This window comes from Dasypus novemcinctus, chromosome 2, assembly GCF_030445035.2.
Source record: "Dasypus novemcinctus isolate mDasNov1 chromosome 2, mDasNov1.1.hap2, whole genome shotgun sequence".
In the NCBI taxonomy this organism is placed as follows: Eukaryota; Metazoa; Chordata; class Mammalia; order Cingulata; family Dasypodidae; genus Dasypus; species Dasypus novemcinctus.
The window spans coordinates 184,459,395-184,471,186 of NC_080674.1; positions in this window are offsets into that span (position 1 = coordinate 184,459,395).

Below are 11,792 nucleotides of genomic sequence, written 5' to 3' on the forward strand. Positions count from 1 at the left end.
TGCCAAAAGCTAAGCTTGAGCTTTCTTTATCCTTTTCATTGGATTTCTATTTCAGTAAGCAGGGCTTTGATACCATAAAAATGTCAACGTGATCAAGCAAATGTCACCATTTTAAAGAGATTATTTTCAACTCTTCTCCCACTCTCCTCCAACACCAAAAGAGAGTAAGAAGAAAAAAACTGAATGTACCCCAGAATGATTCCCTCAAACCTACTAAAGGCAATTGTGGCTTTAAAAATTATTCTGAAATAAATTTATTTACCCAAGAAAAAAACTGGAGAGGTGGAGGTATAAATCTGTGAAGATGCACAAAAGTTTTTAGGTGGGATTCAGTGGAGGCCTGTAGCCTCCTTATTGGAACCTCTCACGTTTGAGGGAAAACTGAAGTGGCCACTTACGTGTGTAACTGTGGGTTGAAGGTTTGATTCTAACAACTTGCTGTGGGGAAGTAGAATGGCCTCATCCATCAGCTGACTCTGCAGCGATGGAATGTTTTGCTTCTGGAAGCAAAAAGGAGTAATTGCTGTTGTTTGTTAGGTACTCAGACACCTCAGCAGGGTTAGCCCCCAACACCCTTACAATGCAGAACTGTTTTCTGGAGAAGCTGGGTAACTTGCTTTTAAAAGTAAAAAGTTTCATTCTGAAGCCTAATCCTGGTGCAAGGTACCAGAGTATAGTATATTAAACAATAGAAATAAGATCATAAAGCAGAAGTTGCAAGAGAAAAACTTTAAGTTTTGATTGTGAGTCCTGGAATGAGGTTACTTGCTCCCTAAGAACTGATTTTTGGTTAAGTGATTTGCTCAAGGTCATGGAGTTGGATAGCGGTGGGCCAGGTGAGGAAGCCAAGGCCAAGGCCTTCACTTCTGCCAACCCCAGCTGGCTGTCCTATTGGCCCCCCTCAAACCTGTGTCTGTGGCTTGGTGGCCAGGCTTGGCCATATCTTTTCGGGAGTAGTCAGGGCGAGGGAGTTGAAATGTAATTTCCATTTCACCTTGAGGAGCTATAGACTTCTTAGTGTCTGTCCTTTCTCTTTGACTCAGTCAACCAGGGAAAGACACACATCAGGATACAAGGAAAAAGGAGGGCCCTTGTGTCCAGTACTGTGAACCCAAGAACTCCAGAAACACAATCAGTGCTGGGTGTGAGGATAACGACAATAACTAGCATTCATGGAGTGCCTACAAAGTCCCAGGCATGGTGCCACAGGCTTCCCCTCATTTCAACCTCAACAAACATACGTAACAGTACATATGAGGTATGTACTGTTATTAGGTCCATAGGCTGTAGGGGGGGTTCAGCTAGGTTAGCCAGCCTGCAAATCTAGCATTCAGACCCAAGCATGCCGACTCCAGGTCCTGTTTCACCAAACCCCTTATAAGTTTCCAATCCGAAAGGAGAAGTTTCACTAAAATTCATTTTTCCCTTGCACTGACTAAGAAATCACCAAGAAGTTATACCGAAAGGATACATGTAATTTTACAAACACATCTAAAAATTTAGTTGTTTTTTGTTGTTGTTGTTGTTTTTGACAATGATATCCTTAACCATCATACCATTGTCCCTCTGTGGTAATTACGTGGTCCCCAGTTGTCAGGGAATTTAAAAAAAGTGGCTCAACAAACCAAAATCCCATGGGTTCCAAGAAGGATGGATGGTTGGATAAATACGATAGATGTAAATGTCAGACTGACAGATACAGAAGTAGATAGCCTAGAGAGGTATAGATACATATGCATACATCAGATAATTTGTTTTTGAGATTCAAGGAAAATCCTACCAAGGAGAATGCACTTTATCTCTTCTGTGGAACTATATTTGAACAACATGCTCTACGTAGAAAATCAAATCGCTTCTCAGGCATCTCATCCTTTGATACTCTGCACAGCCTCTTTAATCTCACAAAAATAGTCCTGAAATTCATAGGAGGAAGGGAGGCTTTCTTGCCGATGTGTCCTGGTGAATTTTTAAACAGCACTTGAACATTTTGCTTCTGGAGTGGGATGTCAGAGCATTAAAATAGATTTCTGCAGAGAATTTATATTCCTGACACACACACACATTTTTTTTTTCAAGAAAGAAAGGGAAGAAGAGTATTTTTAGAGCATGGAACTCAGTATTGCACAGCCTTGATCACTGTCGCAGCCCGAACAGCTGCTCTTGAACAGATGTGATGCTGGAGAAGCCTGGAAGAACCAACTCAGAATGTTTGAACATGGGTTTTCAGCAAAATGTCCTTCTGAAGCAGCCACCAAGGCCATGGCCAAAAACAGTCGTCAGCAACTTGTGTTTTCTTTGTCAACCCCCAAATTCAGATTGAACAAGACTGAACCTGAAATTCTAAAATTGAATGAGATGCAAAGGGGACTCAGATCTAGTCCCTTAGGGTGCCCTACTTACATCATGATCAGCAGCCTTCTGTATGAGGTGTCAGAGAGTGGGAGAAGGCAGAGAGGAGGGGGAAAGAAGGAAAGTGGAATTCAACGATCAAATGCAATTGTGTTCCTCAGCCAGGAGCCCTCCCCCATCCAGGGATGGCCTTCCACACGCCCCCCCCCCCCCCCCCCCCCCCCCCCCCCCCCCCCCCCCCCCCGTCCCCAAGGCAAGGCAGCTTTGCAGTGATGTAGTTACCTATGAGGGGGAAAGAAATCAGTCGTTCTTGGGTTTCCTGGGTTTCCTTATTCACGTTTTGTAATTTAATGTATCATCCTTTGAATCACAAATGGAAAGTGGAGCTGGATCCACAGTCTTCAGAAGCTGAGGTCTCTGCATGTCTGAATCTGGTTCTGATGGCAGCACAGTCTGCCGTGGAGGAAGTACATCATTATTGTTTTGTTAGTATCTATGCCCTGACACAATGCCAGGCCCTGTGTTCGGGTGATGCAGGCCACAGTCCCCAATGATACCGAGCCACTGCGCCTCGAGGTATGGACCCACGGATGCCGCTTTCCTTTGTTATTTTCCCTCTGGGAGTCCACACAGTTCCCACCCCCCTCCAGCCTCCCACAGTTGCCATGGTGACAGAGAAAGCGCAGCGCTGCCACCGAGGCCCCATCCTTGCCATCTTTCCTTCCATCTTAGGAACAGGGACACTCCTCCCACGGTGGGGGATCAGGCACTGCGGCGGAACTCCACAGGGGTTTTGCTTTTCCGGAGACTTATGTTTGAGCCAAGGATCTTTGCCTTTGGGGAGAGAAGCGCAGGGGTGGGGCGCGTGAGTGCGCTGGAGGTTAGGCCTTGTGTCCCTCAGCTGACGGTGCAGTTACGCTGTCTTTGAGGAAATACGATTTTTCAGTTCCTCAGTTATTTCTCCATTTGCTCTTGGGAAGGGCGAATTGTAGGTGACGGTGGACCCAGGCACAGTGTGTAAAGGATTCGGGTTTTGGAGTCAGGGAAAGCTGGCCTCAAAACCCCAAACAGACAGGTATCCTCATGGCTGGGTTCTCCAGAGAATCAGAATGGACTATATATACAGAGAGAGAGAGATTGTTCAGGAGGAATGGGCTCCTGCAGCCATGGGCCCATACTTCATCATCAGGCCTTAAGCCTGGAAATGCCGATAAATGTGGTTCTGAAGTCTAGCAAGTCCACCTTCCCCCAGGGAAAGCAGGCTGACTGAAGTGAAGGCCGATTCTTCTTCCTGATCTAAATCTTCCGTCCGGGTTTTAAGATCTCCAAGTGCAGGGGCAGGGTGACTCCCCACATGGCTGAGGGCAATCTCCTTTGTTGACTATAGATGCAATCAACTGACTGTAGATGCAAATCCATTTACGAAATACCTTTGCAGTAACAATCAGGCCGGTGCTTGCTTAACCAAACAACTGGAAATAACCATAACCTAGCCAAGGAAACACATGAAATTAACCATCAAAGAAACAGGGCTATGTTGTAATAACAATGCCTGGTTTCATGACCCTGTGCCACCCCGAACTGGCTGAGTGGCCTTGACCCCATTAGGTAACCTCTGTGATTCTGTCAGAAGGGGCAAATGATAATAACTACATCACAGGGCTGAGGTAAGGATTCAATGAGGTAACCATGAAAAAAGCACTCTGGCTCTCAAGACCTTAGGCTCTCAGTATCACTAGTATCAGGGTCCCAGATCTGGCAGATGCTGGCGGCACTATCTCGGGAAAGTTCCTTCACCTCTCTTGGATAGTACATAAATCATCCAACCCCAACCCTGCCATCTCTGCACTGAGGGGAGAAGGAGATTCACCTCCCAGGACAACGGTGAGGCTTTCTCCCCCTGCAGCTGGTATGTCTCAGAAATCTGGACAGGCGGTTCACTTGCTAAGACCCTCCAGCAGCTTTCCATGGCCCTGGAGATAAAATCCAGCCATTCTCCCAAAGCCCCCAGGGCCCTGCAGGATCTGTCCCAGACTTTCACCCAACCTCCTCTCCTTTTCCTCTCTCTCGTGATGGTACCCTCCAGTCCCTCCCAAGGGACCACTTTTATTACCTCTATTGCAAACCTGTCCCAGCAGCAGCTCAGAGTAACTCCTCAGTGACGTTATCTGCCCACTCTTGCTCCACTCCCCCTGCCCTTTCAGCTCAACTCAAGACAGCTGGATCCCCGTTTTCACCTCCTCAGAACTTCCTAGAGCACTCTTCTTTCTAAAGCCCCCTAAAACCAGTTTTTCTGACATCTCAGCACGCCACAGCTTTCTTTCTTAACAGCTCTTATTACAATGTGTAATTATCTCTCTCTGTAATTTGTTCACCTGATTTATCTTGAGGGGAGTGGGAAGTACAAATATTTTCTTTATCATCTTTGTGTCCTTAGGGCCAACCATGTGCCTTGCACATAGGGAATGCTTAATATTTGCTGACTGAGTGACTGATAGGATCTCCAGCCTTAGTTCTTTCCCATACCTCCTCTCAAAATTGCCACCCACAGGATTTCTCTGCTTCAGGCGGAGGGCCGGGCAGCTAATGGGGCCCAGAGGCTCGGGCATTTCTCAAGCAAGGTGAAGATAAGAATGCTTGATAGAAGTAACCAGGAGCACTCAAATGCCAATGTGCAAAAAGTTCTTCTGAGCTTATTGTTAAAATACAGGTTCTGAAACAAGAGCTCTGGGAGTGGTGGTGGTGGTGGGGTGAGTGTGGGGGTATGTGGGGATGTGGGGGGGCTGAGACTCTGAATTTCTAACAAGCTCTCAGGCGAAGCTGAGAAGCTGACCCCGCTGGTTCTTGGAACACACTTGAGCAGCAAGAACTTCGAATGTCTTTGATTTTTGGACCATGGACTAAAAAGAGGACAGAGTGAACAAAGGTGGTGGGAGAGGCCCGTATGGGTCGAGGGTGGGCTGCAGGTGGTTGTGCGTGGACCCCGGGACCTGGAAGTTGCTCCTAAGCCGGCCCCCAAAGGCAAGGAGGGGAGGACTTGGGAAGAGTGGCTCCTGCCCAGACACGGCTGAGCGGCTCCAGTCTGCTATTTTGTACAGCTTGCTTTCGCCCCAGAGAGGGAATTATATCAAAGAGTTTACACATTTATTCAGTCATTCATTAATTCATTTATTCAACAAGTGGTCGAGCCCTGAGTCCACCAGAGGGGCAGGCCTGGTAAGGTCCCTGTCCTCTTGGCATTTCCTCTAGAGACCGAGACCTAAGTTTGAGCTCCTGGGGGTATGGTGTGTGCGTCGCTGAGTCACTGCAGTTTTGGCAGGTGGGTTCAGCTCTCTGAGCCCTAATGAAATGTGGTGTCCATAGTCAACATGGGGAGTTATCGGGAAGATCTCAGGAGATAACGCCTGGCAAAGAGAAAGCATTATTGTTACTCACAAAACTGCTAACCTGAGTTTTGAACTCGATGCCTGTTTAGCCAAAGGTGGCCATCTGCAAAGGAACATTGCAATGGAGAATTGACAAAGGAGTTTGTTCATTCATTCAATCATTCATCCAACTAATTTTTGTGCTGTTCTAGGCTCTGGGGATTCTGTGGGGACAAGACCAGCAAAGTCCGCCTGTCCTCCTGGCATTTACACTCTGGCAGAGGAGATCGGGCAGTCAAGAAGGAAACACGTACATAAACAAGAAATTATTGTGCTGATACGAGGAAAATAAAAACTGCATTATAAGGTGGAGACTGGGAGTGGGACAACCTTAATTGACTAGGTCAGGCTCCTGACAGGTGAGATTTCAGTTGATTTGCAAAAAACAAGCCACGTCAAAATCTGAGGGAAAACTATTTGGGGCAGAGGGAAGAGCACATGCAGGAGTCCTGAGGCAAGCCTGAGCTTGGTATTTTCAGGGAAGAGCGGCATGGCTGGGCACAGGGAGCAAGGGGTGAGGGTCACTAGACGAGCTCAGACAGGTCCAATGGACCAGGTGGGGCAGAATCTTGCTAACCAGGGTAGGACCTTGGGCTTCTTTCAAGTTAGATGGAGAGCCACTGAAGTGCAGCCACCAGGCAGGAACACGATCTGATCTGTGCTGTGAGAAGTTCACCTTGACTGTTTCTGTTGGAGAGTGTAGCAGTTTGATATTATTGATGAACTCCAAAAAGAAATATTGGATCATGTTTGTAAACTGATCTTTTCCTCTGGGTATATTAGATTATATTGGATTCATAAGTTTCCTTGATTAAGTAATCAGGTAAACCTCTTGTGCCAGTAGGGCACTGAGTCCCCACCCCTTCTTGGGTGGGGACTCACAGATAAAGGTATGCCAAAGGACAGAGTTGAGGACTTTTAATGTTGTAGTTTTGATGTTGGAGTTTGATGCTGACGCTGGAGTCCCAGGGAGAGAGACAGAGCTGTTCGCCTGAAAGTCTACAGCTGACCTCGTGGAGAGAACAGAGGAGCTGAGCCCAGAGGAACCCAGGAAGCCTGAACCCTCGCAGACGTCGGCAGCCATCTTGCTCCAACACGTGAAAATAGACTTTGGTGAGGGAAGGAACTGATGCTTTATAGCCTGGTAGCTGTAAGCTCCTACCCCAAATAAATACCCTTTATCAAAACCAACCGATTTCTGTTATTTTGGATCAGCACCCCTTTGGCTGACTAATATAGGGAGAATAGATCTCAGAGGAAAAAGAGTTGAAGCAGAGAAACCGGTTGGGAAGGGATGGCAGCGGTTTCTGGAGCTTGACGGTGGCTCAGACCAGGATGAGGGCAGCAGGTGGGGGGAGGTCACCATATTAGGGCTACATTTTGGAGGAAACGCGGGGAGTGAGGAAGAAAATCCCCCCCGTGTCAGGAGAATTTACCAAGGTGAAACGATCCCTTTGCCTAGGAACACGTCAGCACAGGCAAGACCTTGAGTACGTCAGAAGGAAACACTGCTGGTTCCGGTCCTGCCGAGACCCGGAACCTTGACAAGGAGGGTATCGATTACAAAGGGAGTTTTACCCCCGTCCCCTGGCTGCCCCGTGGAACCTCACTGACCTTCGTTGCTTACTTGAAAGGACACAAGACCCTGCTTCAACAAACCGTGATTCCTTGCATTGAACAAGACTCTAATTCTGATTAAGCATTACCCTAATTGGGGGGGGGAATTATGGAAGAAAGATGACATAGGAATGATGACGCAGACAACTTAATTAATATTGAAGGTGGGGCTCAAAAAATAGGAGCTGATTTTTTTAAAAAGGAGCCAAAGTGTGTGTGTGTGTGTGTGTGTTGCTGGTGCAGTGGTCAGAGGCTGAGGTGGAGGAGAAAAATGCTCGATTCTCTTCTACCAGGTCTAGAGAACTGTCTTGCTTGTGACCCCCATCCATTTGGTTCCAGAAAACTCAGCGTTAGACTAGATCTCCTGGGGCTCTGGGGCTCCTCGCTCACGAATGGAGACAGGGGGCATTGCCTCTCTCCATGAGATTATGGACAAACAGGCACAAGAATAGAACTGAGCCAGCATGTACACACCTCTACATGCCAGCTCCACTATCATGGCCCTGGCCAGTAACACAGAGAGAATCTGTTTTTTTTTTAAAAAGACAAGTCCTGTAGTTTCTTGAGAAAAGCATAAGTATATGACATTGCATTGGAAGGACTTAAAAGGATTTATTTGCTTAATACAAACAGTAAAAAATATATCTCATTTCTTCATTTAAAAAGCCATAGCCCTCCCGACCCTTGCCCATGGAATTAGCCTGGGCCTCATCCCTTCTCCAAGAAGTCCTGAGGTCTTCTTGACATTGCGGAGGCTTGGGAACCACGACCCCCCCCCCCCCCCAGTGTCCCCACCGCCTTGGAATCAGTCCCCTTTCATGCTCGGGCGTGGTGGAAGCTGCCCCAAGTGTGTGGTGGAACCAGCAGAGGGTTAAGGGGCAGCGTTTCAGCAGATGAGGTGGGAAGGCCCTTTCCTGACAGTCATCCACGGAGGTCTCCTTGAGGGACCAGATGTCCCCACGCCTGCTGGGGCCAAGGGGAACTTGTGACTAGAAATACGTCTCCTTCGGGGCTGCCTCTCAGCTCCTGCAGCTGTTTGGTGAGGGGCGCGGGAGGGAGGAACAGACCATCTCTTTTGTGGGCTGGAATTACGTCCTACATAACTGATCCGGGTCCTTCTCTGCCATGTACCACCCAAGCACTCCCTGCTTTCCCCACACGCCCTGGTACCACCAGCAGCCTGGACCCCTGCTCTCACTGAGCAAAGGGTGGAAGGATTTAAAACCCACTTCCTCTGAGAGCCATGTCCAAGAAACCCAACCAGAGTAGTGTTGTGAATTTAGGCTACTTACTCCTTAGTAATAATAAACTGAGCTTTTGTCCGCCCCTCACCTCCCCCCTTGTTTTTAAAGGACAAAAAGGGAAATGGAAGAGAAAAAAAAAAAAAAGAGAGACTAGTTGATCTGGGATCTGTGACTGCCACCTGGTGGATGAGGTTAGCTGAGCAACTAAAGAGGCTCCGTAATACAAGTCAGCCGTTCGCGGATTTCTTCACTCTTCTGTTCAGTTGTCTCTGCCCAGGAGACCCTCAGCCTAGGGGAGGAGAGAGACAACTGTCCTGTAGTGTGACCGACGCTGAGTCCAGGACTTCTCTGCTGTGGCCTGGACTGAGCTACTTAACCTCCCCTGCACCCCTGCTCCCTTTTCTGTAAAGCGAGGTTGATATAACCCCTGTGGGATAAGAGTCCCTATTTCACAAGGTGGCTGTGGGAATTGCATCACATACTCCACGCAAACGCATAGGGTGGATCAGGATCCTGGAATGTGTTCAGTAAGAGGGAGTGGTATGCAGGATGGTATGTACAATGGGAACCCGTTCTACAGGGGTAGAAATGGAGGCCCCGAGAGACAGAAAGTCCGCTTCGTCCATTTGGTAAATATGTATGGAGGACCTGCTATGAGTCGGGTGTTCTGCTGCAGCATTGGGGATATAACTGTCAATAGAAAACAATAAAAACCAAAAAATGCACACTGCCCCTGATCTCATCAAGCTCAGCGTCTGGAGACAGAAGCAAGAAATCCCATCCATGAAGAGCAAAGAAGACAGGGTCCCTGCTGCCCTGGCACTCGCTGTCTATCTGGAGAGTCAGACCTGTAAATGGATGATTATAACTTGTACTTAGTGTTATTCTGGGATGCTATCCAATGCCATAGGAGCACATAAGGGGCAAGTAACCCACCTGGGGATGGGCCCGAAGGGGGGAGGCTTTGGGAAGAAAGGGCATGTAAACTGGCTTCAGCAGGATGGGAAGAAATTAGCTGAAGCAAGGAGAAGATGGTTGCAGGTAGGAAAGCTGTTTGCAATGGCTCAAAGATGAAATCAGACCCCAAACTTTTGAGGAACTGGAAGGGGCTCAGCAGTGCTGAGGCCAAGGGCAAAGCTGGGATGAGTCTGGAGAAGCAGGTAGGACCAGATCCAGACCCATTAAACAGCTTTAATTTTGTCCTTAGAGCAACAGGGAGCCACAGAGGGCTTTCAAGTAGTGAGAGCAAGGATCAGAAGTAGAGAAAGACTGCGCGGTATCAGTGGACAATGGAGGTGGCACGCACACGGGTACTGAGGGCTGATGACTGGCTGGTGGTAGAAAGAAATCAAAGGACTTGCTTTTAAAAATCGGATTGTTTCTGGGGAGGAGGTGTAGCTCGCTGGTTGAGCACCTGCTTTGCATGTTAGAGGTCCTGGGTTCAATCTCCTGTACCTCCTAAAAAAAACCTGATTCTTTCTGAGTTACCAGTGAGGGCAGTGATGATGGAGCTGGCATGTAAAGGTGTGTATACGATGGCTCAGTTCTATTCTCATACCTATCTGTGGATCTCTGAGGCTATCACATAATCTCATGGAGATAATGTCAACTGTCTCCATTTGTGGCCCTTTGTGAATGAGAGGACTGGAAGCCCCAGGAGATCTCTGTAAGTGGTATGAAGAACCAGCAAGTCTTCTCCGCCTTTTATTAGAAGACTAGAGTCAAGAGAAGCTGGTGAGAGCTGAGGTGGGGAGCTGGTACCATCCCTTAGAAACACAGTTAACATCACATATGGTTTCTTTTGAAATGGTAACAAGGGAAGTGGAAGTGGCTCAACTGATAGAGCATCCGCCTACCATATGGAGGGTCCAGGGTTTGATATCCAGGGCCTCCTGACCCATGTGGTGAGCTGGCCCATGTACAGTGGTGCTGTGTGCAAGGAGTGCCATGCCACACAGGGGCGCCCCCATGTAGGGGTGCCCCACATGCAGGGAGTGCACCCTGCAAGGAGAGCCACCCCATGTGAAAAAAGCACAGGCCACCCAGGAGTGGCGCTGCACACATGGAGAGCTGACACAGCAAGATGATGGAAAAAAAAAAGAAAAGAGACTCAGTTTCCCAGTGCCGCCAGACAAGAATGCAAGCGGACACAGAAGAACACACAGTGAATGAACACAGAGAGCAGACAATGGGGGGAGGGGGGGAAGGAGAGAGAGAGAGAAAAAGAAATGACACCAAAAGGTGGGATAAGGGACAGGAGAAAACTGTTGATTTTTTAAATTTTTTAAGAAAGATTTATTTATTTTCCCCTCCTCCACCCTGCTCTGCTATTCTTTTTGCTGTCTGTGTCCATTCAATGTGTGATCTTCTGTATCTATTCTCTTTTTGTCTTCTCTTCTCATTTTTCTCCTCTAGGATTCAGAGGGACTCGATCCTGAGCACCTGATGTGGAGAGAGGTTCCCTGTCAATTGCACCACCTCAGTTCCTGGTCTCTGCTGCGCTTCACCTTCACTTTCCCCTTGTCTCTCTTTTGTTGCATTATCACATTGCTGGCGTGACTCTTGCACAGGCACTGACTCAACGCGTGGGCCCTGGCTCACTGTGTAGGCACTGTGTGGGCAGTCGGTTCACTACATGGTACTGGCTTACTGTGCAGGCACGCTTTCTCTTCTTTTTCACCAGGAGGTCCCAGGGATTGAACCTGGGTCCTCCCATATGGTAGGCGGAGGCCTTACACTTGAGCCACATCCGCTTCCCAAGAAGAGTGTTTTTTTTTTTTTTTTTTAAAGATTTATTTATTTAATTCCCCCCGCTCCCCTGGTTGTCTGTTCTTGGTGTCTATTTGTTGCGTCTTGTTTCTTTGTCCGCTTCTGTTGTTGTCAGCGGCACGGGAAGTGTGGGTGGCGCCACTCCTGGGCAGGCTGCACTTTCTTTTCACGCTGGGCGGCTCTCCTTACGGGGCGCACTCCTTGCGCGTGGGGCTCCCCCACGCGGGGACACCCTTGCGTGGCACGGCTCTCCTTGTGCGCATCAGCACTGCGCATGGGCCAGCTCCACACGGGTCAAGGAGGCCCGGGGTTTGAACCGCGGACCTCCCATATGGTAGACGGACGCCCTAACCACTGGGCCAAAGTCCGTTTCCCAAGAAGAGTGTTC